Consider the following 23,693-nt stretch of genomic DNA (forward strand, 5'->3'; position numbering starts at 1 on the left):
TTCAGATCTGGTCACTGGTAATGCAGGAGCAGCCATCAATGACTGTGAAAACGATTATCGTCTTCTCTTTCCCCAACCTTTCAGCCAGGTCTCCCTGTCCCAGCCACAGCTACAATCCCTTTGTTGCAGTCATCCACAGAACTGTAGAAAAGAGGAGCAGCAGTGGGATTACACCCTCTCTCCGCAACACTGGCTACCATATTCCAGAAGACCATAAACTATAGGAGCATAATTAGGCCATTTGCTCTATGGAGTCTGTCTATATTGGTCAGTTGGGTATTATCCAGGGTTCCTTTTCTTTAACTGCTGTTCTCTTGATTTAGTATTGGGGGTGGCTATACCTGTGGCTAAGGTGAGTGGGGGCAGGTGGGGGATGGGTATCCATTGCTAACTTTCAGAATATAAATGCCAGATTTTCTTCATTTGTATATTGCCTGGGGTTAGGGCATGGCCTCAGCTAGAGGGAGTTAAGATGGTAGTAAGGATTGGGAGGGGTGCCCCCTATGGACAAGGAGGAAGATCTCGAGCAAAATGCGGGTTATTTGGGTGTCTGTTTCAGTTAAATGTAGTGTTTATTTTAGTTGTAGTTGTTTTTATAGGAATAGTTTTAGATCTCATAGAGTTAATATCTTTGTAACTCATCACGCCTCAGATAAGCTCCCTCCTCCTGGGAACCATGGGCTGCCCTGGATGACCATGACTAGTGATTTATTCAGGTGGTGCACACCTGGAATATAAAATGGAGCCATTCTCCTATTCAAAGAAAGAAAGTCTTGTCAAGCCTCAGGAAGGGTGGATATTGCCCTGCTACAGGTGATGCATCTAACTGATAAGGAACATCTGAAACTAGAGCAGGGAGGGTTATCACTGGGTATTTTTCTCATCTTTCAGCTCTAAGAGTAGAGGAGTGGCTAGACTAATTAGAAGGAACCGCCCTTTCCAGATAACGGAGCAGATTAAGGATGAACATGGACGGTTTATCATTCTAAAGCCCTAATATATGGAGAGGAAAAGGTGTTTGAATGTATATTGTCCCCCAGTGCACCCTCTTAAATTTTTAATTGATGCAATGGCTAAATTAATGAATCTTGGGGTATGCCGTATGATTATAGGAGGGGACTTTAATCGTCTCATAGATCCAGAGATTGACAGGGTGCCAAAGGGCCTGGCAGGTATGCCCACGCAGTCTAAGCAGTTGGTGGACATGTGCGATGAGTTGGGACTAGTGGATGTCTGGAGGCACCTCCACTCTAATGGAAGAGACTTCATGTTCTATTCCAACCCACAGAAGTGCCATATGCGAATTGACATGTTTTTATGCCAACTGATGGTTTGGACAGAACATTGATGTACAAAATTGGGAATATAACATGGATCATGTGCCAGTATATTTAGTTGTTAAAATCAAGGGTAGTGGAATGGATGCACGTCACTGGCGCATGGATCCATTTTTGTTAGGAGATAGTAAGTTTATTGAATATATTACAAGAGAGGTCAGGGCATTTGGGATATCAACTCAGGTACAGCTAGTAATCCAGCAATGCTTTTGGAGGCCGCTAAGGCCTATTTACGAGGTCTGATCATTTCATATTCGACAACTAGAAGGAGGCAGAGGGAGGAGCAGCAATGGATGCTGGAGGCCCGGCTGAAGGTAGCTGAGGAAGCATATTATAATAGGCCATCATTGGTTAAGCTGCAGTGGGTCACGGCTCTCCGGGCTGCACTCAACTTGATGCACACACAAGTGGCCAAAAAAAGAGATCTCCTTTGCCAAAAAAAGATTGTTTGAATTCAAAGATAAGCCTGGTAAATATCTGGCTTATTTAACAAGGGGGAAAAAAGATTCCCAATCTATTACCTCTGTTAGGGAGAAGGCTGATACGATTACCTGTGATTTGGCAAAGATCAATGTTAGGTTTAGGGAATACTTTGAAGAACTATATCGCTCGGAGAGGTGGGGAGGGGGTGAACACAGTATAATGGGAATGCAGTCCTTTTTTGAGAATTGGGACCTCCCCAATATAACACGGAACAGGCTTCCCTGTTGAATGCGCCTTTAACGGTACAGGAAGTGCAGGAAGCAATAAGGCATCTCCAGGGTGGCAAAGCATCAGGGCCAGGTGGATTCCCAACTGAATTCTATAAGGAATTCATAAACATGTTAATGGAGCCACTTCTGGGGATGTACAAATATTCTTATGCATAGGATTGTCTGCCACCTACTCTTAGGGAAGCTGATATCTCCCTCATTTTAAAGAAAGGGAAGGACGCCGAAGAATGTAATTCATATAGACCAATTTCGCTGTTGAATTTAGATTTCAAAATTTTATCCAAGATGCTGGCTCTGAGGTTGGAGAAGGTCCTGCTGCATACTATAAAAGAACATCAGACAAGTTTTGTTAAGGGCCGTAGCTCCTCCAACAATATCAGGAGAGTATTGAACACAGTACAGATATGCCAGCAAAGAATGATTCTGGGTTTGGTGGTCTCCCTAGATTAGCTGCAATTTAATGAATTTAATTAGAGGATGCCTGTGGTACAAAATAAAGGACCCCAGCCAATCATTTAACCTCCATAACACTTGTCTAGATAACAACAATGAGAGCATTTGATTGGGCATTTGATCGGATAGAATGGCTGTATCTATTTGAGGTCCTAGAGAGCTTGGTTCGGGGGGATCCTTTGCCAGATGGGTAGCAGTACTGTATAATCATCCTAAGGCGGCAGTCATTACAAACGGTATTAAGTCAAATAACTTTAATATTGAAAGAGGTAGTTGACAGGGTGTCCTTTATCACCGCTGTTATTTACCTTGGCAATTGAACCGTTAGCCGAAACTTTCAGGAGGGATCCTGAAATAATAGTGCCAAAGGTGGGAGTGGGGGAGCATAAGATCACCCTAAATGCTGACAACGTCATTTTGTTTTCGGCCAATCCGGAGAAGCCTGTTCCTCGAATGATCCAAACAATTAATTCATTTGGTGGTTTCTCGGGTTACAGGATCAATTTTACAAAATTGGAAGCCATGCCGGTGGGGGGATTAGTGGAGGTGCCTGATCTGACAGATGGAATGCTGTTCCCGTTTAGATGGTCGCCAAAAGGATTTTTATATTTGGGAATTTTTATTACCCCTGCCTTCCATCAGCTGTATAAAGCTAACTATATACAACTACTAGAGAGGATAAAACAGGATTTGCAGCGGTGGGAGGGGTTATCATGGTTGGGCCGAATAGCCCTGATTAAGATGAATGTTCTTCCTTGACTGCTGTACCCCATGAGAATGTTGTTAGCTAGACAAGTGTTACGGAGGATCAATATTTGGCTAGGGTGCTTTATTTGGTGTCACAGGCATCTTCTAATTAAATTTACTAAATTGCAGCTTTTGCAGACTGAGGGAGGGGTGGATCTTCTGGATTTGAAGAAATACCAAATAAGTGCTCTGTTAACATATGTTGATGACTGGGTACGGGGGAATTCGGAGTCTATTTGGCTTGATATTGAAGCCTCGTAGTCAAGATATCCTTTAATTAATTTATTATTCATGGACAAGATGAAATCCGTGACCCAGCAGTGCAAAAGTCCAATTATTTTAAAAACGGTAAAAGCCTGGAGGATAATGAGGCAAGATGAGGGCAATTGGTCTCAGACTTTGCCATTTACCCTGTGGTGGGAGCCCAAGGATTTCAACCTGGGACAATGGACTCCGGCTCTAAAGCTTGGGAGAATAAGGGAATCTTCGGTCTGGGAGACTTATTTGATGGGGAGGTCCTGATGTGGTTTAATCAGTTAAGTCAGAAATATGGATTGTCTAATAGGGACCTTTTCCGATATTTCCAGATAAGGGACTATATACAGAGGAAGACCACATTCCTGGTTCAGTGTTACAAATCAGACGTGGAGAAAAGAGTACTCCGGAGTACGGATGCTCTTTCACTCAGTACTTTATATCACTTAGAGAAAGGTCGTGCCCTGGGGGACATGGAAGGACTCTGTAGGACGTGGAATCGAGAGTTAGGAAAGGATATTTCATCGGAGGTATGGGAAGACATCTGGGAGAATGTAAGAAAAATCTCAGTGTGTAACAGAGTGCAGGCCATGCAACTGAAGATCTTACACAGGGCTTATTTGGTGCCAGAGAGGTTAGCTAAGTTCAAGAGAGGAGTATCATCAGGGTGTTCCAAATGTAAAATTAGTATAGGCACTCTCACACATAGTTACTGGTCCTGTTGTAAGATCCAGAGATACTGGAATGCTGTAGTAAGGGAGCTAAAGGTTATTCTGTGGATTGAAATTAATGTGGATCTGGTATTTCTTCTTTTGGGTTGCTAAATTTGCCCTGTCTGGGGGAACACTGGGAAGAGATTGTGTAATATTCTTACCCACTGCGTGAGGAAGAACTGGTGAACTGGCTGTCAGAAAAACCATCAGGTTTTATGGGGTGGCGGAGGCTAGTGATGGAGCATCTCCCCCAAGACTACCTCACAAGTATGGTGCACCACAAAACAGAACAGTTTTCCAAGACGTGGCAGCCAGCCCCTTTTAAATTATCAGCAATATTAATTAGAGCCGTTGTATAGCCGTGGGAATCAATATGGGTGCCTGTGGGGCCCAGGAAGGGGGAGGCTGGGGGATAAAGAATATGGGTACTGTAGATGGTGCTCCCAGGGATGGGAACCTCAGTGGAGATTTGACGAGTGAGATAGAATTAAGTAGTGAGATATTATTAATTTAAGTTAATTGAATTTAATTTAAGTTATTATTTATTTAATATGTTTGTAGTTTAGTTTAAGTTAAGTAGATACATTTGTGCTGGTAGAATAGTAGGTCATTTATTAACAACGGTACTGTGTTATGGCCTTTTGTGTACTGTGTTTTGTCTCTATTTTGATGGTGTTACTCTTTTTCTTTGTGTTTAAATGTTTTGTAAAAGATTTTAAAAGGTTTTCAATAAAAATATTTATAATAAAAAATAAAAATAAATAAAAAGCCATGGCTCTGTTGGTAGCACTCTTGTCTTTGGGTAACAAGAGTCTGGAGTCAAATTCCACTCCACGTTTTGTGTGTGAAAAGCAAAGTGAAAAATTCTGGTGCTGTGCTGAAGGAGTGCTGCACTATTAGTGGCATTATCTTTCAGATGAGGGATTAAACCCAAAGCCCCATCTGCTCTTTCAGGTGAATATATTGGATCCCACAGTACTACTTAAAGAAGATCAAGAGTGTTACCCTTGGTGTCCTGGCCAATAATTTTCCATCAATCAATTGGTCAGTACATTGAATATAGGAGTTGGGATGTCATGTTGTGGCTGTGCAGGACATTGGTCAGGCCACTTTTGGAATACTGTATGCAATTCTGGTCTCCCTGTTATAGGAAAGATGTTATGAAACTTGAAAGGGCTCAGAAAAGATTTACAAGGATGTTGCCAGGGTTGGAGGGTTTGAGCTATAGAGAGAGGCTGAATAGACTGGGGCTATTTTCTCTGTAGTGTCAGGATGAGGGGTGACCTTATAGAGGTTTATAAAATCATGAGGGGAATGGATAGGGTGAATAGCTAAGGCCTTTTTCCGTGTGGGGGTGGTGGGGCGGTGGTGGTGGGGAGTCAAAAGCTAGAGGATATAAGTTTAGGGTGAGAGGGGCAACTTTTTCACGCAGAAGGTGATGTGTGTATGGAATCAGCTGCCAGGGGAGATATGGAGACTGGTACAATGACAACATTTAATAGGCAATCGGTGGGTATATGGATATGAAGGGTTTAGAGGGATATGGGCCAAGTGCTGGCAAATGGGGCTAGATTAATTTAGAATATCTGGTTGGCATGGATGAGTTGGACCAAAGGGTCTGTTCCCGTGCTGTGCATCTCTATGACTCTAATTAGAGATGGGCAATAAATGCTGGCCCAGCCGACAAAGCTCACACCTCTTGAATAATTAAAAACAAATCTTTAAAAGTAATATTATTCACTTTTTGTTCTAGACACGTCTCTATGATTCTAATCAGCATCACAAAAACAGATGACTTCGTCATTATCACGTTATTGTTTGTATGTGTTTCCTTTGCATCAAATGGCTGTTTTAGTTCCTACATTACAACACTTGCAAAATTTCAAAAGTATTTCATGAGCTTTGGTTGTCTTCTGGCTTTGAAAAGTTCTATATCAGTGCAGAGGTTTTCATTTAGCTTAGGACCTCTTGGACTAATCTCATTTATTCACTTTCTTTTTACAACAAATTGTAAAATTAACCAGAAAAAGCAAGTTCCTAATGATAAACTCAGAGGATTCCAACATCACAAAGGCACCTATCTTATGGATTACAGGGGTGTGTAGTAATGCCTGTTCTTTGGTTGAGTAGTTGTGGCAACAAGAAATCCTATAATATAGCTGGATAGTACATGAAGCAATTTTTAGCTGAACTGCTGAGGAGATAAGACTATCACAAAAGGTTCATCCAGTCAATTTATTTCAAGGTAAGCCTTGCCATTGTGTGAACCCAAGTTTGACTCAGATGAATGAGTAGTTTCTTGGGCTCAAACTCCATAATGCAGGCAGAGATAACAGTTGACTTTCTGAGGACCCAAAGTAAATGACTTATGAGAACTGGCAGCTACAAAAATCAATTTTGAAATCCTCGGTGTTTCTGAAAGGTTGTGTTGTTATAATGTAATGATAATGTTTTATAATGTAGTTAAATTAAACAAGATTTCTTCATTGGATATTCCACACATAGTTGAAGTCACTTGGTAACCTGTGTGGAGTAGATTGTAAAGACAATGTGCCACTTCATTGTTTACATGTGCTGGGATTAAAAAACATGAATCAACACTAGTGCTCTGATTCATCCCTTACTGTAGTGCAGCTAGTAAAGGTTGCTGTGCTATATACATCACCTGGTAGCAATGGCCTCTTGACACATGTGTAAAACTGGGTTTTTACTCTGTCACGAACACAAAGGCATCATAGGCTGACCCCGGTTAATAAACAACAATAGAGTTTAACTTCAGCTGTGCAGTGTGGAGCAGTGATGTGTGAAATGTAGCTTCCTCTAATCTTCCAGCTAAATTCTAAACATGATCAGGAGCATCACTGCAGAATTCTATCTCATGGTGCTTACTAGTCCCTCCTCTGTTTTGAGGAGCCATTACTGGAACAACATTCAGGCTAATAAAAAGCTGCATGGATGGAGGTAAACTCTTGTATTGTTCATTAATTGGGCTAAGCCAAACATTTTTCTATCCAATGGCGTGCCTTGAGGCATTGTTGCCAGCTGATTTGTAACACAGCAGGTTCACTATGTTTAAACAATTTAAAACACCTTTATACAATTCTTGTCTGTTAATTAATAGTCATTAAGTCAAATCATTGAGCCAGAAACAAGAAAAATCAATTTTAGGATGTCACTGAAAGAACAACAAGATATGTTAATTAAGGGGAAGTTTACTTATTGCAGATAATTGCTAGATCATGAAAGAAAATGCAGAAATGGTTGGGAATGCTCAGCCCGTTAAGCAGCATCTGTGGAGAGAGAAGCAAATTTATTACATCAGTTCAATGGCCTTTCATCAGATTTGTAGCATCGGCAGTATCTTGCTTTTGTCTTTATGCATTTGGATGTTTTGCCTCCAGGAAAACTGAATTAACATTTTCTGCTGAGAAAGATATAGGACCACTGGAGATGTGTATGCATGGGTGTGTATATGCGTGTGTATGTCTGTATATCTGTGCATGCATGTGTACATATGAGAGAGAGAGAGAGAGAGAGAGAGAGAGAGAGAAAGAGAGAGAATGGGATTAACTTCAGAATGATGCAGTAAGGGGCAGAAGGACAGTAGGGACAAATGCCACTGAAACATGGAAGATTCTGAGCAGGCTTGATAGATTAAAAACTGAAAAGCTGTTCCTTCTCTTGGGAATCTAGATTTAGGGGACACAGGTTAAAAACAAGGGCTTTCTCATTAAAGAATGAAATAAGGAGGAATTTCTTCTCTGAAAGTCATCAAGCTCTGGAATTCTCTTGCCCAGAGAGCAATGAATCTAGGTCATTGAATATATTCGAGGCTGAATTTGAAAGATTTTGATCATTGAGGGAATCAAGGTTGGGGACACAAGCAGTTGACACAATGAGATCAGCCATGATATTATGAAGTGGAGCAGGTTTAATGGGCTGAATGGCCTGCTCCTGATGTGATTTCTCATGATCTCTTTCTATGCTAGAAATGTCAATAATCCTGGAAAGTCATTAGGCATTTGCACCTTATTCCTATCCATGTAGTTTCAAAACAATATCACAAATGTGCGATTTTTGCCTTCCTGTGTTTTCAGGCAATCCTCAGAGTTATGGAATGAGAGCCCAGGATTCAGAATTTGGGTAGAAATGAAGTCCCCTTTGTCCAATAATTCATCACCTGAAACTGGATTTCTTTTTAACAGCAATTCTTGCTCTGAAACAGCCTGATTCCACCATCAATATCTATACAAATGAATGCTAAATTGGCAAATGTGCAAAGTCCCAGTGTTTACTACGTGGCAATTGTGTGTAGTCCGCCCTTTGATATCAAACATTTAAAATACCTGAAGATGTTAGAAACTAATTTCCTGACAGAGAGGATGATTACATGGCAGAATTTCTGCTGCAAAGTATGTCTGAGGCAGAGCCAGAAATTCAGCGGAATTCACTGCTGAAAATGGTTGAGGCCAAAATATCCTAATTTCAAGAAGGATGCAGATATTGCTCTTGTAGCTAAAGGGTTCAAGGGAGAAGGGGGGAGAGTGGGACTAGGATATTGAGTCGTAGAGTCATTGAGATGTGCAACACACATATATAGATCCTTTGGTCCAACCCGTCCATGCCAACCAGATATCCTAAATTAAACTAGTCCCATTTGCCAGCACTTGATCCATATCCCTCTAAAGCCTTCCTAATAATTTGCCCATCAAGATGCATTTTAAATGTTATAAATGTACCAGCCTCCACCATTGCCTCTGGTAGCTCATTCCATACAAACACCACCATCTGCGTGAAAAGGTTGCCCCTTATAGGTCCCTTTTAAATCTTTCCCCTCTCACCTAAAACCTATGCCCTCTAGATTTGTACTCCCCTACCTTGGGGAAAAGACCTTGGCTATTCACCCTATCCATGTCCCTCAGGACCTCTATATGGTCTCCCTTCAGCCTTTGACGCTCCAGGGAAAATAGCTCCAGTCTATTGAGCTTGACGATTAGCCATGATCACATTGACTGGTGGAGCAGGCTTGAAGGGTCAAATGGCTCCTAATTTCTATGTTCCTTTTGAAAGGGAACTGTTGGTAACAGAAGAATATGGGAGGATATAGAGAGTGGATGTCTGAGAGAATTTTAACCTACGCGACTTTGACATTAGGGATGAAGATGAGCATAGATTCACTGAGTATAAAATTTAATGCTTCCCCTTCAGGTAGCTTAGGAAGGTCAAGGATACCCTCTGCACCTGGAGGACAATTTGATATCTGTGAGTGTCCGCTTGATGATTCCACCATCACCAGTATTCAAGCAGGCAGTGTGAGGGTACCCTAACATGTGGGTAATCGTTGCAGGTATGCTGCATGACAGGTAAGCCTGTGGCATATCAGCACACAATCCCTCTTATGAAAATAGCCCATGACCAAGGGAAACACACACTGCTGGACAGGGTTGCCCAATCCCATACATCACCAACAAACATCCACCACCATACCCCCACCAACCGCCACTGAGCACAATGAGCCCACCTCTCCTGACAGGAAAGTGATAACATAGTGGTATTGTCGCTGGACTGGTTAATCCAGAAACCCAGGTAATGTTCTGGAGAGCTGGGTTCGAATCATGCCATGGCAGATGGTGGAATTTAAATTCAATAAATATCTGGACTTAACAGTTTAATTATGACCATGAATCCAGTGTTGATTGTCAGGAAAAGCTCATCTGGTTCACGAATGTCCTTTAGGAAAGGAAACATCCATCCTTACCTGGTCTGGCCTACATGTGACTCCAGACCCACAGCAATGTGGTTGAGTCTTAACAATTGGGAATTGGCCTGGCTAACAATGCCCTCATCCCATGAATGAATTAAACAAAAAACTTAGCGATTGACTAGCCAGCAGATCCTGGTGCTGGGAAATTCCCACTGAGCCACCGAGGACCAAGTGAGGTAAGTGCATGATTGACTGGCTCAGGGATAGGCTGTTCCAGTTTTGTCACCACCTCTCCAGCCAGGAGGCAGCCAGAATTGAGATCCTTAAATTGCACCCAGTGAGTCTGATGGATTTTTTCTCTTCTGTAAGATTTGCTGGGTTTAGCTTTAGGAGCTCCCAGATGACAGGCAGGAAGATGGAAGAGCTGGTTAAATAGAGGAGCAGGGTCATGACGGCTCTGTGATGCAATCCCAAATACAAGACTTTTGCCTGGAGGCAGAACTGGATGAGGAGCAATTGACAATCTAAGGATATGGACCACCAATTTCCACAATTCAAAAGCTGTAACAAGGACCATATTTGGAGCCACTGGCATCTTGCCAACTATGGGGTGATTGCTATCTACCTTGGAAGACAACCAGCTTACAGCAGATAGCTTGTCTGATAGAACATGGGAGTCAACAGAGCTGAAGGTTCATTGGCACAAAGAGAGGATGCAAACTAGGAAGACAACTATCATTGCCCAACAGTCTGTGCAGATACATTTCCTCTCGACATGTCATTAAAAAAGGGAATTACAAAGCTAAGGGTGTTACCAATGCTTTCAAAGGAAACAAAGGGGTGCACAAGAGGCCAGAAGTGGATGACTACAATTTTCTCAGGAGGTTGTAGGAACAGGTTACAAAAATGAAGGGTAAGGCTGGAAATAAATCTGAGATGGTGATGGATGGGAGCTAGTGTAGGTCAGTGAGTATAAAGATGATAAGTGAACAGAATTTGGTGAGAGTTGGGAAATGAAAGCACATCTTATTTCACATAGTTATTAACAATTCAATGCAAAGCAAAATAATATGTTCCACCAAAATGACTGTATGCAATCCTAGATTCATACTTCCAGTGGTCCCCAGTACTGACACCACTCACATTTGCAGCCTTAATGGGAATGCATGGGGACTCTGCATTTGGACAACAAAATACATACTGGGCAAGATTAGGAATAATCATAAAACTAATTTTCTACATAAACATTTGCTTGGTAGCACAGAGCTTGAATATTGCTGAAAGAAACATGCTACGGAAACTTTTCTTCCTGTATTCATTCGGACAAAGGCTGGAAAGCCAAATTTCAAATAGTCACAACAATTTATAATGCAGATGAAAAGAGGGCTGATTGGGCGCAAGTTCATTGGCTGAGGTGTTGCTATGGCTTGATATGATATTGCTTTCATGACAATGCCTAGGCCAATCAACTTGTGAACCAATCAACATCCTTTCCTCCTGCGATGCAGATTGTTGTAATCATTTGAAATTTGGCATTCTTGCATCAGTCCTGATGAGTATGCAATGAAAAGTTTTAACAGTATGTCCCTCTTTTCAGCAAATATTCTATCCTCAACTAGCTTTGGAATGAATAAAGCTGATCTAGCTTCCCAGCTTTATTGATTTTGACATGAATTTGTGGGGTTGATGAAGCATTTCATTCACAAATGAGAATGCTTTGAAGAATGTATAGAATGGTATGTCATCCAGATGTTTTGCAGCTTATCAGATTGTGAGAAAAACATTTTAAAATAAACATTTTAACTCTTTGCAAACTGCTTCTGTTAACTGAGAGTCATGGAGTTTTACAGCAGGGAAAGAGCCATTTCTCTTCAATATTTTAAATGTTCTACTTCTGGTTTCATATTATAACTTGCTGTTGTTATACAATATCTTTTATACGTTATTAGCACATGTGACAATTGGTTCCATTGGAAAGATTAGTGTGGCAGTGTCACTAAGTTATTCAAGAAAGAGATTGATCATTTTTTAGATATTAAAGGCATCAAGGGGTATGGAGAACATGTGGGAATATGGTTTTGAGATATAAAATCAGATTGAATGGCTGGGTAAATTAAAAAGCCAAATGGCCTACTCCTGTTCCTAGTTTCTATGTGATACATGTTACCAATCATTAAATACATGAGTAAATAAGACAAAGAAATCTGAAATAGAAACAGAAATTGCTGGAGAAACACAGCAGGGATGGCAGCATCTGTGGAGAGAATGCACAGTTAATGTTTCAAGCCCAGTGACCCTTCCTCAGAACTGGATTTGAAATGCTAGCTCTGTATTCGTTCCACAGATGTTGCCAGACCTGCTGAGTTTCTCCAGCAATTTCTGTGATTGAATACATGAGAATGTGGTAAACACCTGGCATGATTTTCAACACTACATTTGACAAGAACAAGTGGTCAGTCCCATGGGATGCTATTGCACTTGTAAGTATAAAAATATAGGTCACAATCTGTCGGAGATCACCCTTTGGAATTCTTTTCTGCAATTATCACAACTTAAAAGTAACAATAAAAAGCTGAAACCCTCACAAGTAAGGGCAGCTAAGAGTGACATAAGATTTGCAAATGATCGCAGTATTTTAAATTTCATTGAGCTGCTCATGACCACCAGATGTCATAACATGCTTCATTGCAGATAAATGCAGTCATTGTCATGTTATAGGAAACACACCAGTGTTTGTGTGCCTAGGAAACCTCTACAGCAGTAAATGTATTTATAACCAGAATGAACATCTACCTAGATACAACTGAAACGTCGACTTCTCCACCTCCTGATACTGCTTGGCTTGCTGTGTTCTCCCAGCCTCCTGCTTTGAACATCTACTTGGCAATGAACAACATTGCCTTTGTATATCCTATCCACAAATAGCCAGACATGTCCAACTCAGGCAATTACTGCCATAAGAGTCAACTCTCGATAGTTATCAGAATGATGGTAAGCATTGTTGGCAATTCTATCAAACAGCATTTATTTGTTCATGGGATATGGGCATCATAGGGTTCAGCATTTATTTCCCAGCTGCAATTCCGAGTCAACCACATTGTTGTGGATCTAGTGTTATATGTAGGCCAGACTTGGTAAGGATGGCAGATTTCCTTCCCTAAAGGATACTAATGAACCAGATGAGTTTTTAATGTCAATCAACAGTGGTTACACGGTTGTTGCACGATGAGCTTTTGATTTAAAATTTTATTTACTGAATTTAAATTCACTGCCTGCCATAGTGGGATTTAAATCCATATTCCCAAAACATTTGCCCAGAGTTCTGATTTTCTAGCCCATGACATTTCCACTATGCTACCACCTCCCCTTAGTGATAACATGCCCACTAACACTCAGTATGACAGGGTCACTCAGCTCCTGACCTTGAATAGGAAGGGTTTGGAGGGATATGGGCTGGGTGCTGGCAGGTGGGACTAGATTGGGTTAGGATATCTGGTCGGCATGGACGGATTGGACCGAAGGGTCTGTTTCCATGATGTACATTTCTATGACTCTATGGAGAAAAGAGCTGAATTCCAGACATGAGATGAAAGTGTCAGCCCTTGACATCAAGGCTGCATTTAACTCCAGGTACCCGAGCAAAACTGGACTCAGTGGAGGTCAAGGGGAAAACTCCCCAATTCAAAGTCATACCTGACACAATAGTTAGAAGATAGTTATGGTTTTTGATATTCAATCATTTCAGTTCAAGGAGTTCCTTTGGGTAGTGTCCCTCCATTGTAAGGTCAGAAATGAGGATATTTGTTAATAATTGCACAGTGTTCAGCACTATTCATGGCTCTTTGAATAGTGAAGTAGTTGAAGTCCAAATACAACAAGACTTGGACGTCAGCCAAGCCTGGATATCAAGTGGCAAGCTCTGCACCACACAAGTGTCAGGCAGTGGCCAAGTCCAAAAGGAGAAAATCTAACAATCACTGGTGAGGATCAATTTCTGAATTCCCCACTATCTGCATCCTGTGGGAGTATCATTGACTAGAAACTAAACTGGACTCAAGCTACAACAAAAGGCCAGAGCCTAGGAACCCTGTAGTGAATAACTCACTTCCTGACTCCCCAAAGTCTCTCCACCATTTACAAGGCACTAACCAGGAGTATAATAGTTTACTCCCCACTTGCCTGGATGAATGCACAGCCAAAAGCACTCAAGCTCGACACAACCAAGACAGGTCAGCCCACATGATTGGCATCCCATTCAGCACCTTCAGCGTTCACTCCCTTCACCACCAATGCACAGTAACAGCAGTGTGTACAAGCCCCAAGATACACTGCAACAACTCAGCAAGGCTCCTTATACGGTACCTTCAAACCCATGACTAGAAAGTTAAGGGCAACTGTGCAAGTTCCCCTCCAAATTACACAATATCCTATCATGCAACTATATTGCCATTTCTTTACCTTTATGGGAGTCAAAATGCAGGAATAATTCCTTTTCATTCGGGATAAACATTAATAGGTCACTGGGAATCATTGCCCTGCTCTTGTTCAATAAATAGCCTTTTTTTATGTCCACTCGAGCAGGAAGAAGAGATCTTGATTTCACATCTTATCTAAAAGAAGAGTAACTCCAACATGCAACTCAGCCTTTGCTCTGGAGTATCAGCTTCAATTTTGTCTTCATATTTTGAAGCAATGTCATAGAATCCCTATATTATGAAAGCAGGTCATTCAGTCCATTGGGTCCCCACTGACCCTCCAAACAGTATCCCATCCAGGTTCATTCCTCTACCCTATCCCTGTACTTTCCATTGCTAACACATCTAGCTTCCATATCCTTGGACACTAAAGGTAACTTAGCATGGCCAATCCATCTAATCTGTACAGCTTTGGACTGTGGGAGAAATCCAGAGCACCCGGAAAAAACCCATGTAGACACAGGGAGAATGTGTAAATTCCACACAGAGAGTTGCCCGAGGCTGGAATCAAACCCAGGTCCCTGGAACTACAAGGTAGCAGTGTTCACAACTGAGCCACCATGCTGCCCAGGATGCCAGCCATAGAATCTTGTGAATGGTAGTCAGGAGTGCTCCTCACTGAACTACAAACACCAAAACTCTGAATAAGGCATTCGATTCAGCTCATTTGGAAGCAGAGAAAATCAGCAACATCTGGAAACAAAGAAGGGCCATGTTGAAGGAAAAAGATTGTTATGAGTGAGGAAGCAAGTAGAAAGTGAAAGGTGGGAAAAATGGAATTGCAGAACAAGCACCAGAGGAACAGTATTAGTACTAGCCAGGAGACCAGGAGCTTCAGTGCAAACATGAGCCTGGGGTAAAACGCACATTCTCATAATTTGACAAAGGAGACTTAAAAGATTCATGACCAGAGTAGAAGCCCAGTTAATTCAGCTTGTTTGCAAATCAGTTGTGATACAAAGTTCATTATGATATGATTGACAGATGTTTCTGACCTGACATCTCAAATATTAAATGCTTAAACTAAAAATATAGAAAGCCATATTTGTAGAGAACTGGAAGATGATCTCCAAGCTGATTTACAAAGATGGAGAGGCTGAATGCAATTGAACAGAGGTCATTGTAAATTGAGTAATCCAGAATAAGCACCTTTCACTTCCACCATTTGGTGTGAATAGAGACATTCTATTTGAGACAAATAAATCATTGATAGACAATTAAGATTTACCATTGAATGGTAACAAAATCATAAAAACACTCCTCGAGTTAGTCTACTTCAGAACAAATAGATTTCAATCTGTGAATTAATTGAGATCAAGAGGAATTCCCTTCACTCATTCTGGTTAATGTTAGCCAAGTGCGTCAGTCCTATATTGGTATTTACAGGGTTCCTCAGAGCAAGCATTTCATTTGAAGTGAAGAGAGGGATTCTCATGTTGTCTTCAACTGTGCTCTCTAATCTGCTAATGCTGGATGCTGCAGTTGGGGTGTAAAATAGAAAATATTCTATATCTCAACACATTACAGGCCAACGAGGCAAGAAAAATTAGAAACTTTATTTGAAATTGTTTTTTGAACTGAAACTAATGTTTAAAACATCGGCCTTATTGAAATATTTCATGCACACACTACAGAAATAGAGAAATTCTATATATCTATGGAATCTTACATTTTAAACAGTCTTATGATGTGGGATCATGCATTCAACAGCATATATCATTCCAGAAGGAAAAAAAACACAGAATACTTTCCACATATCTGACTGTAAGTATAATAAATATGAATAAGAACATAAAAACTAGGAGCAGGATCAGCCCTTCAAGCCTGCTCGTCATTTGATAATACACAGCATCCACCACATTCTGGGGAAGTGAATTCCATAATTCACAACCAGAAGGTTGAGAGGTAACCTTATAATGGTTGATAAAATCATGAGGGGTATATATAGAGTTAATGGTAGGAGTCTTTCTCTAGAGTGGGGGATTTCAAGACTCGGGGGCATATTTTTAAGGTGAGAGGAGAGAGATTTAAAGAAGACATGAAGGGCAAATGTTTCACTCAGAGGGCGGTTTGCATGTGGAATGAACTTCCTGAGGAGGTGGTGGATGCAGGCACAGTCACAATGTTTAAAAGACACTTAGATAAGTACATGAATAGGAAAGGTTTGGAGCGATATGGGCCAGGAGCAGGCAGGTAGGACTAGTTCATTTTGGGATTATTTTCGACATGGACCGATTGGCTCAAAGGGTTTGTTTTCGTGCTCATGACTCTATAAGTAATTTTTCCTCTGTTTTAAATCTGCTACCCCTTATTCTAAAATGTGGCCAAATAAAAAGAAAACACTTGACCATTAAAGCCAAAAACAGTATCATTGTATGAGTGATATAATTAAATATGGACAAAGCTCTCTTGATTTGAATCTTTCAATTAAGCAAGTGTTTTGTAACACTCTCGGGGGTTAATTGTTCTATATATAGTTTTGATACCTATAGGGGTTAGTTGAGCAATTATTGTTTACTGAGCGTTCTCTAAGTTGTGCTCTCCATTTGGGTAAACTGATTTTCTGCTCAACTTTACAACTATCAATCTAGTACAAGCAATAGTGTAATGAAATTTTGGTGTGCTTGTGATATTCCTTTTTTTTAGATCTACTGGATATTGATGCCTTGCTTTTAAGGATCATATTGCTGTTTTAATGACTGAAATGGATTCAGGTCACTAATGGAAATGAGCAAAACCGCAACCGTGAAGAGTATTTGTGGTTCAACGTACACTCTTATTGAGAGAGGGTGACTGTACAAGAACACTAATTGAAAATACTTAATGTGGATGTCGCTGGTACAGACTGGAAGGAAATAGCCTGTCAATAGGAGAAAGCCTGGGGGACTTTGTATCAGCTGGTGCAATCTGGATTTTCATGAAAAAAAGGGAGACTAATTGGGCCATGGTAACCACGACCTTTAGTGCAAATTGCAAAAACATCTGTGCTGCTGTCTGGTAACAATAGGGAGTGAGATAGTTGCGTTTGATTCGAACTTTGCATTTGCAGCTTGCCGGGCTCTCTGCTGTTGCATTTCAATGAAGGGCAGCGCGTGCTGCCTCGCCTTCCTGGGCAACAGCAAACTTACCTCAGAATTCAGGTCAGAAACACCCTGTCTCCTAGCAACACTGGGATAGCGGTGGCTTTCCTTCAGAGGGAATCATCCAGTGGCAGAAACGGGATCGTTTGGGGGAATGCTGGCGGCAGTGTGTGAACTGTACACACAATGTTGGTGATACCTTTGTCCTGTGCTGCCGAGTAAAGTGCCCGGCAACTGGAAGGAGCTCAACAATGTACTTCCACATCTGAGAAGTAGTTGTCAATTCGGAACGCTGACCTTTGCTGAAATTGCTTTCGGATGGTGAGTATGCGATTTTATTATTCCTGTTCCCCCCCCCCCCCCCCCCCAAAAAAAAAGCTGCCCCGTGTGGTGTTTGGAGCTAACCGGTAGGGCACAATATTAACATTTATACAATGCATTTCATACATGTGGCGCACATGGATGACTTGGTCGCTATTCTTGAACAGAAATTGTTCTCCAGAAGAGTTTATCTGTTATGGGGTTAGTGCTGGAAAATCTTTATTGTCAGTGGGTAACCAAACTAATCATGTTCCTCATTCTGAAGGTTGAGCAAGTCTATAGGATACACTGAAATTAGTAATTGCCTTCTGTCATAATTGTGTGATAATGGATTTACATTAGATTACTGTCTCTCTCCAGCTGTATGCAGAATGGAAATATTTAACTAACACGGTAAGGTTTTATATTTGCTTTGTAAAATACAGTGCATTCTAATAGTTTTACTTACATTATTATAGTACATCAGTGCTTCATTGTTTCTACTTGGATCTTAATTTTTAAAGAAAATAGTGGTTTCTTTTCTCATAAATGCACCGTGAAAAGCAACTGTCATAACTAACATGATAAACTTTAGCCTTCAGAAAAAGACAGAGTTGTACCTGACTCAGAATCAGCAGCAGCTTGCACATGTTCTCTATAGAAAATATTCTGAAGTGTTTCACAGAGCTGAGATTAATGATCCATTGAGCATTGGTGAGTGGTTTGGAGTGTAGGGGATGGAGGTATGAAGTTATTTGTTGGAGGAAACTTCCCAAGAAGTGATTGAATGAGTTTTAGTGGGAAGCTTGGACAGAATTTGGTAATGTGCAGGACGCCAATGGCTGGAGTCCACTCAATAGACGGGCAGTGATCATTGAAGGAATTGCAGAGGAGGCCACGATACATAAGGCTGAGTTTACAGCTGCATGCGTGGACAAAGCCATCGGTTGTAGGTGAGAAGTGATTCTTGAATCGGAGGGAGAATCTAGAGACTGTCTCAACACAAAGGAGGGAAGCGAACAGGAGTTGTTTTTTTCATGTGATGGGTAATGAGCCTGAATGTAACAAAGGCATAACAACAATAATAACAACCACTGGTATGCATACATTGTTTTGAACAGCTTGTAATTGGACCAAGGCGCTTTACAGGGGCATTGTAACATCGGGTTTGTCACTGTACCACACAAGGGCATGTAGGTCAAGTGATCTGGAGGTTGGCATGGAGTTAGGCTTAAGGAGTGTGTTAAAAGAGGAAAGCGAGGTCAAGGGGAGGTTGTGCAAGAATATTTCAGGCAAGTCTATGGTGGATCAACTCAACTTGGGATTACACTTGAGGCCGGATCTGAGGAGCAAAGATGTTTTGTTCCAATATGAAGTGGATGAAAGAGATATTCTTGTCCGACTGAAGGACAGTATTAAAGAATACAACTCAGTGAAAATGTAGAGCAATTAGAGCCAAGCTGATTTTATTAAAGGACTAAGTAATAACACCAGATTTGTTGCAACACTGAAGGGGATTATTTGGGCCATCGTCCCTGTACTGGTTCTGTTACATAGTGCTGATCTCCTGCCATTTCCCCTTTTCCCTACAAACCTTTTCGATCTAAATAAACATCTAATGTTCTTTTAAATGCCTCAGTTGACCCTACCTCCACCATATTTCCAGGCAGCTCATTCCAATCCTAGCTACACTTTTTTTTTCTCACGTCATCTTTGCACATCACTTTAAATTGATGACCTCTCATTATTACAAAAGTGAACTGCTTCTCCCTATTTCCAGACAGCTAATGATTTTGAAAACCGCTATCAAATCTCCTCAGCCTTCTCTCCAAGGAGAACAGTCTCAACTTCTTCAGCCTATCCACATAACTGCAGTTTTTCATTGCTGGAACCATTCTTGTAAATTGTTTCTGCATTCTCTCCAAAGTGTTTGCATTTTTCCTATAAATGTGGTGCACAAAACTGAACAAAATACAACTTTTTGCTGTACCTAGATACATTTGACAATAATAAATCAAAACAAATGTCTTGTACAAACTAAATGTCACTTCCTGGCTCTTGTACTGTAAGCCTCAACCAACAAAGTTGAGAACACTGTATGCTTTATTAACTACTCTCTACACTGGAGATCACATTGGATTCAGCTGGGGACCAGAAATTCATGCTGAGGTCACACTGGGCCGAGAGACCACCACTTGCTACTGAAAGATGATCATGCTGTGCCAAGAGATTGCCATTCTGGGCTGGGAGACCACCTTGCTGTGCCAAGAGACTGCCATGTTTGCAAGAGATACCACCATGTGCTGCTGAAAGATCACCACACTGTTTTGTTTTGTCAGCATTAAGAGCCTATTTTTGCTGCTACGTCTTATGGTTTCACAGTTCAATACATGTTTGACATTCTCGTGAGTTTTGTGCAGATGTGTGGCAATAAGCAATGAAGAAGGATGTGACACCTGGGTTCAGTAGCCCAGAGTTTACAGTATTTAATGGTGAGGCTATCAGTGCTCATGGTTCTGAGGGAGTAAACTGAACACCAGTTTTGGATGTCTGGATTCACACTATTAACAGGGAAGTAACAAAGTTGATGACTAAGATGCCCTGCTCCTTCAGATGCTGGTTTACTCTAAATATTTAACAGCTTGCTGTGTTTCTGTTTACTTACTGAATACCCGCTTAACATGTCAGAAAAATTAGATGTCCATTAAAGTGTAAGTAAATTTTTTTGAACCTTTAAGAACAGTTTGTTAATGCTAAATAAACTCTGTCACTGAAAACTTAATTTTACAACTGTAGCATTCCTTCAGATTTTAATTATTATTTGTAATTTAATTAAAATGATCTTTTCACGCTATAATTCTGTTTCGTTTATCTCTGTCTTACTTTCTTTGCTTTTCTTTGTTACAGTTTCTGTACACAAAGTTGAAGTCCCCACATTTACTGCTTCAAACTGTGCATGCATCGGTAGAAATTCTCTAATCTGTCTAGTTGAGTAGATCTGACATTATTTGTCCTCTTTACTTTTGTCGTCTTTGCTTTTTACCTTTGTACAATTCAAATATACTTCAGAGGCAGTAACTCCTACAAAGACCCCTATCTTCGTCATTAACAACATACAACTGAGCAATAAATTTTCCTTCATTATAATAACAACCTCAATGTATTCTGAAAGGATGCAATTAAGTCTTCAGTAGAAACAACAACCAAAGAAGGTCTTTATGCTTGTGATGTTGCATAATATTCCAAAGAGATTTTCCACTCATAATAAATCTATTTCGTTCCACATTGACAGCAAGAAGGATTATTATTTGAGTGAGATTTGAAAGGAAACTCTCTGAACTTGGCCGAATCCATTTGCTTGTTGACATTTTAAGTAGATGACAAGAGCTTGACTGATACAAATATGAAAAAAAAATTCAAAGTTGATTTTATGCTTTGCCCCTGTAAAAATAAAAATAAACTTTTCAAAGAAAACAGCGAGTTGAAATCCGGTCAAGTCAATATGTGATAGCAGATGAGTGGTTGTGTACAATGCAGCAGCACAGCAGGCCACAGACTAGCCAGAGGGAGGATTGTGTGGAGGTTAGGTAATGACTGAACAACAGAGAGGGAGACAGCAGCCAGTGCTTTTATTGTGTCTGTGTTTCTCAGACCTTGTTATAATTTGATCAAGTTCAGTTTTTTTTTCATAACCATGTAATATCTTCTTCTAGCAGTTTATACATAAATATTTAATAGACATTGAAAAATGGAGCACGGAGAAGTTTATCTCTGATTAATTTAGCCAAAGGAGATCTGTTCAAAAATAGAATAGCCCAGACTTTGCCTTTGCAAAACATTGCCGAACAGTATGTGTTGAATCAAGTTCATTAGATTTATACTTGCATGTTTAGGTTTAACGTTTTTTCAGTGACAAGTTGCTGGAAGTGCAAAGGGATAACTGAGTGACCAGAGCAAGAAATTATACATCTCCTGAAGGATTGTGAAGTTAACCGCATAATGGACTGAGAATGAAATTGTGAGTTTAAATGGGTAGATTCAAAAAGGTCTAGAACGAGAAATAAAGTTTGGATCGATATAAAGAGATAGAAAACAAACTTTTTTCATCATTCTAAATTTAATGTTCTAAAATCATCAAAGCCAATTACTAACTGAAGAATACTGCAGATTTTTAATAGTTCACTTCCTGTGCTGGGGACATTGATTGGCAGCACTTATCAGTTATCAGATTGTCAAATGGGTACTTATGTTTCTTCTAACAAGAGATAACTGTCTGTGCCAAACTTGACTCATGTTCAGTAGCACTGCAACATTAGTTACATATCAATGCAGAGTTAAAAATCACACGACACCAGGTTATCGTCCAACAGGTTTATTTGGAATCCCTAGCTTTCAGAGCGTTGCTCCTTCACCATCATTTATGCTCCACAACCACCTGATGAATGAGCATCGCTCTGAAAGCTAGTGATTCCAAAAAACCTGTTGGGCTATAATCTGGTGTTGTATGATTTTTATCTTTGTCCACCCCAGTCCAACACCGGCATCTCCAAATCATATCAATGCAGAGGCAGACAGTGAGATGTTTCTGTGGCTAACAATAGAGAAGCACAACTTGGTTGGCAGCTTTGAGTGCTTGCCATTGATTTGTACAACCAGCCTTTGCCTGAAGTTGCTGCTTCATTTACACTGAAATAAATGATAATACTAGCCTTGTTTGTTTATTTAGTATCCAGTACCAATCCAGATGATCCCACTTGTGATCAAGACTAACTAAATTAGTCCAATCTAGATCATTTAGGACGAGTAGATTTTGTCTGACTAATTCTATATGTTCATGGGATGTAGGTATCACTGCCTAGGTCAGCATTCATTGCCCACGGACAGTTATGAGTCAACCACATTGTTGTGGCCTGGAGTCACATATGGGCCAAAGCAGGGTAAGGACGGTGGTTTTCCTTCTGCAAAGGGCATTAGTGAACCAGTTGGATTTTTACAGCAATAAACAATGCTTACATGATTACTATTAAGTCAGTTTTTAAATATTGATTTCAAATTTTACCATTTTCCCTTGTTTGGAAGAAATTAGTCTTTTTCTGATGGCAGGCAGTGACTAATGGAGTACCTCAGGTATCAGTGCCAGTATCCCAGCTATGCACAAGATATATTAATGATTTGGATGAGGAAATGAAATACAATATCTTCAGATTTGTAGATAACATAAAGGTGGGTAGGCAGGTAAGCTGTGAGGAGGATGCAGAAATGTGTGATTTGGACGAACTGAGTGAGTGGGCAAATGCATGGCACATGCATTCTAATATGGCTAAATGTGATGTTATCCCCTTTGGTAGTAAAGATAGTGAGATAAAAATGATCTGAATGGCTATAAATTGAGAGAAAGGAACATACAGGGAGGCCTACGTGACCACATACAAGTCACTGAAGGTAAGCATATAGGTACAGCAGGCAGTAAAGAAGGCAAATAGTATATTGCCCTTCATAGTGAGAAGGTTGGTATACAGGACATCGGATGTTTTGCTGCAATTGTGTAGGGCCTTGGTGAGACCACACCTGGAGTATTGTTTTGGTTTCCTTATCTGAGGAGGAATGTTCTTGCTATAGACAGAGTTTGGCGAAGGTTCACCAAATTGATTCCTGGGATGGCAGAAAGTTTGAAGAGAGATTGAATGGGTTAGGATTATATTCAATGAAGTTCAGAAATGGTGGGGGAGGGGCTAGTGATCTCATACAAACCTATACAATTTGAACAGGATTAGACAGGATAGATGTAGGAAGAATGTTCCTGATGGTGGAGGAGTCCAAAATCAGGGCTCACAGTTTAAAGATATGGGGTAAATCATTTAGGATGAGATTTGGAAAAATTTCTTCTTCCATAGAATGGTGAGTCCGTAGAATTTA

General features: G+C 40.5%; 1 protein-coding gene across 3 annotated transcripts in view; it reads left to right on the forward strand.

Moving 5' to 3' along the window:
* The window catches only part of LOC122550867 (CRACD-like protein), a 203,279-nt gene that overhangs the window by 33,146 nt on the left and 146,440 nt on the right, over positions 1-23,693 (forward strand). The window contains exon 1 of one of the 3 annotated variants that reach the window (XM_043692228.2): positions 17,262-17,798. The exons of the other annotated variants lie outside the window; for them this stretch is intronic. The gene's annotated coding sequence lies outside the window, so the exon portion shown is untranslated. Of the gene's footprint in view, positions 1-17,261; positions 17,799-23,693 lie in introns of those variants that run through there. 3 annotated transcript variants of the gene reach the window in all.

This window comes from Chiloscyllium plagiosum, unplaced genomic scaffold, assembly GCF_037043375.1.
Source record: "Chiloscyllium plagiosum isolate Xiang-an unplaced genomic scaffold, Cpla_swu_hap1 HiC_scaffold_6, whole genome shotgun sequence".
NCBI lineage: Eukaryota > Metazoa > Chordata > Chondrichthyes > Orectolobiformes > Hemiscylliidae > Chiloscyllium > Chiloscyllium plagiosum.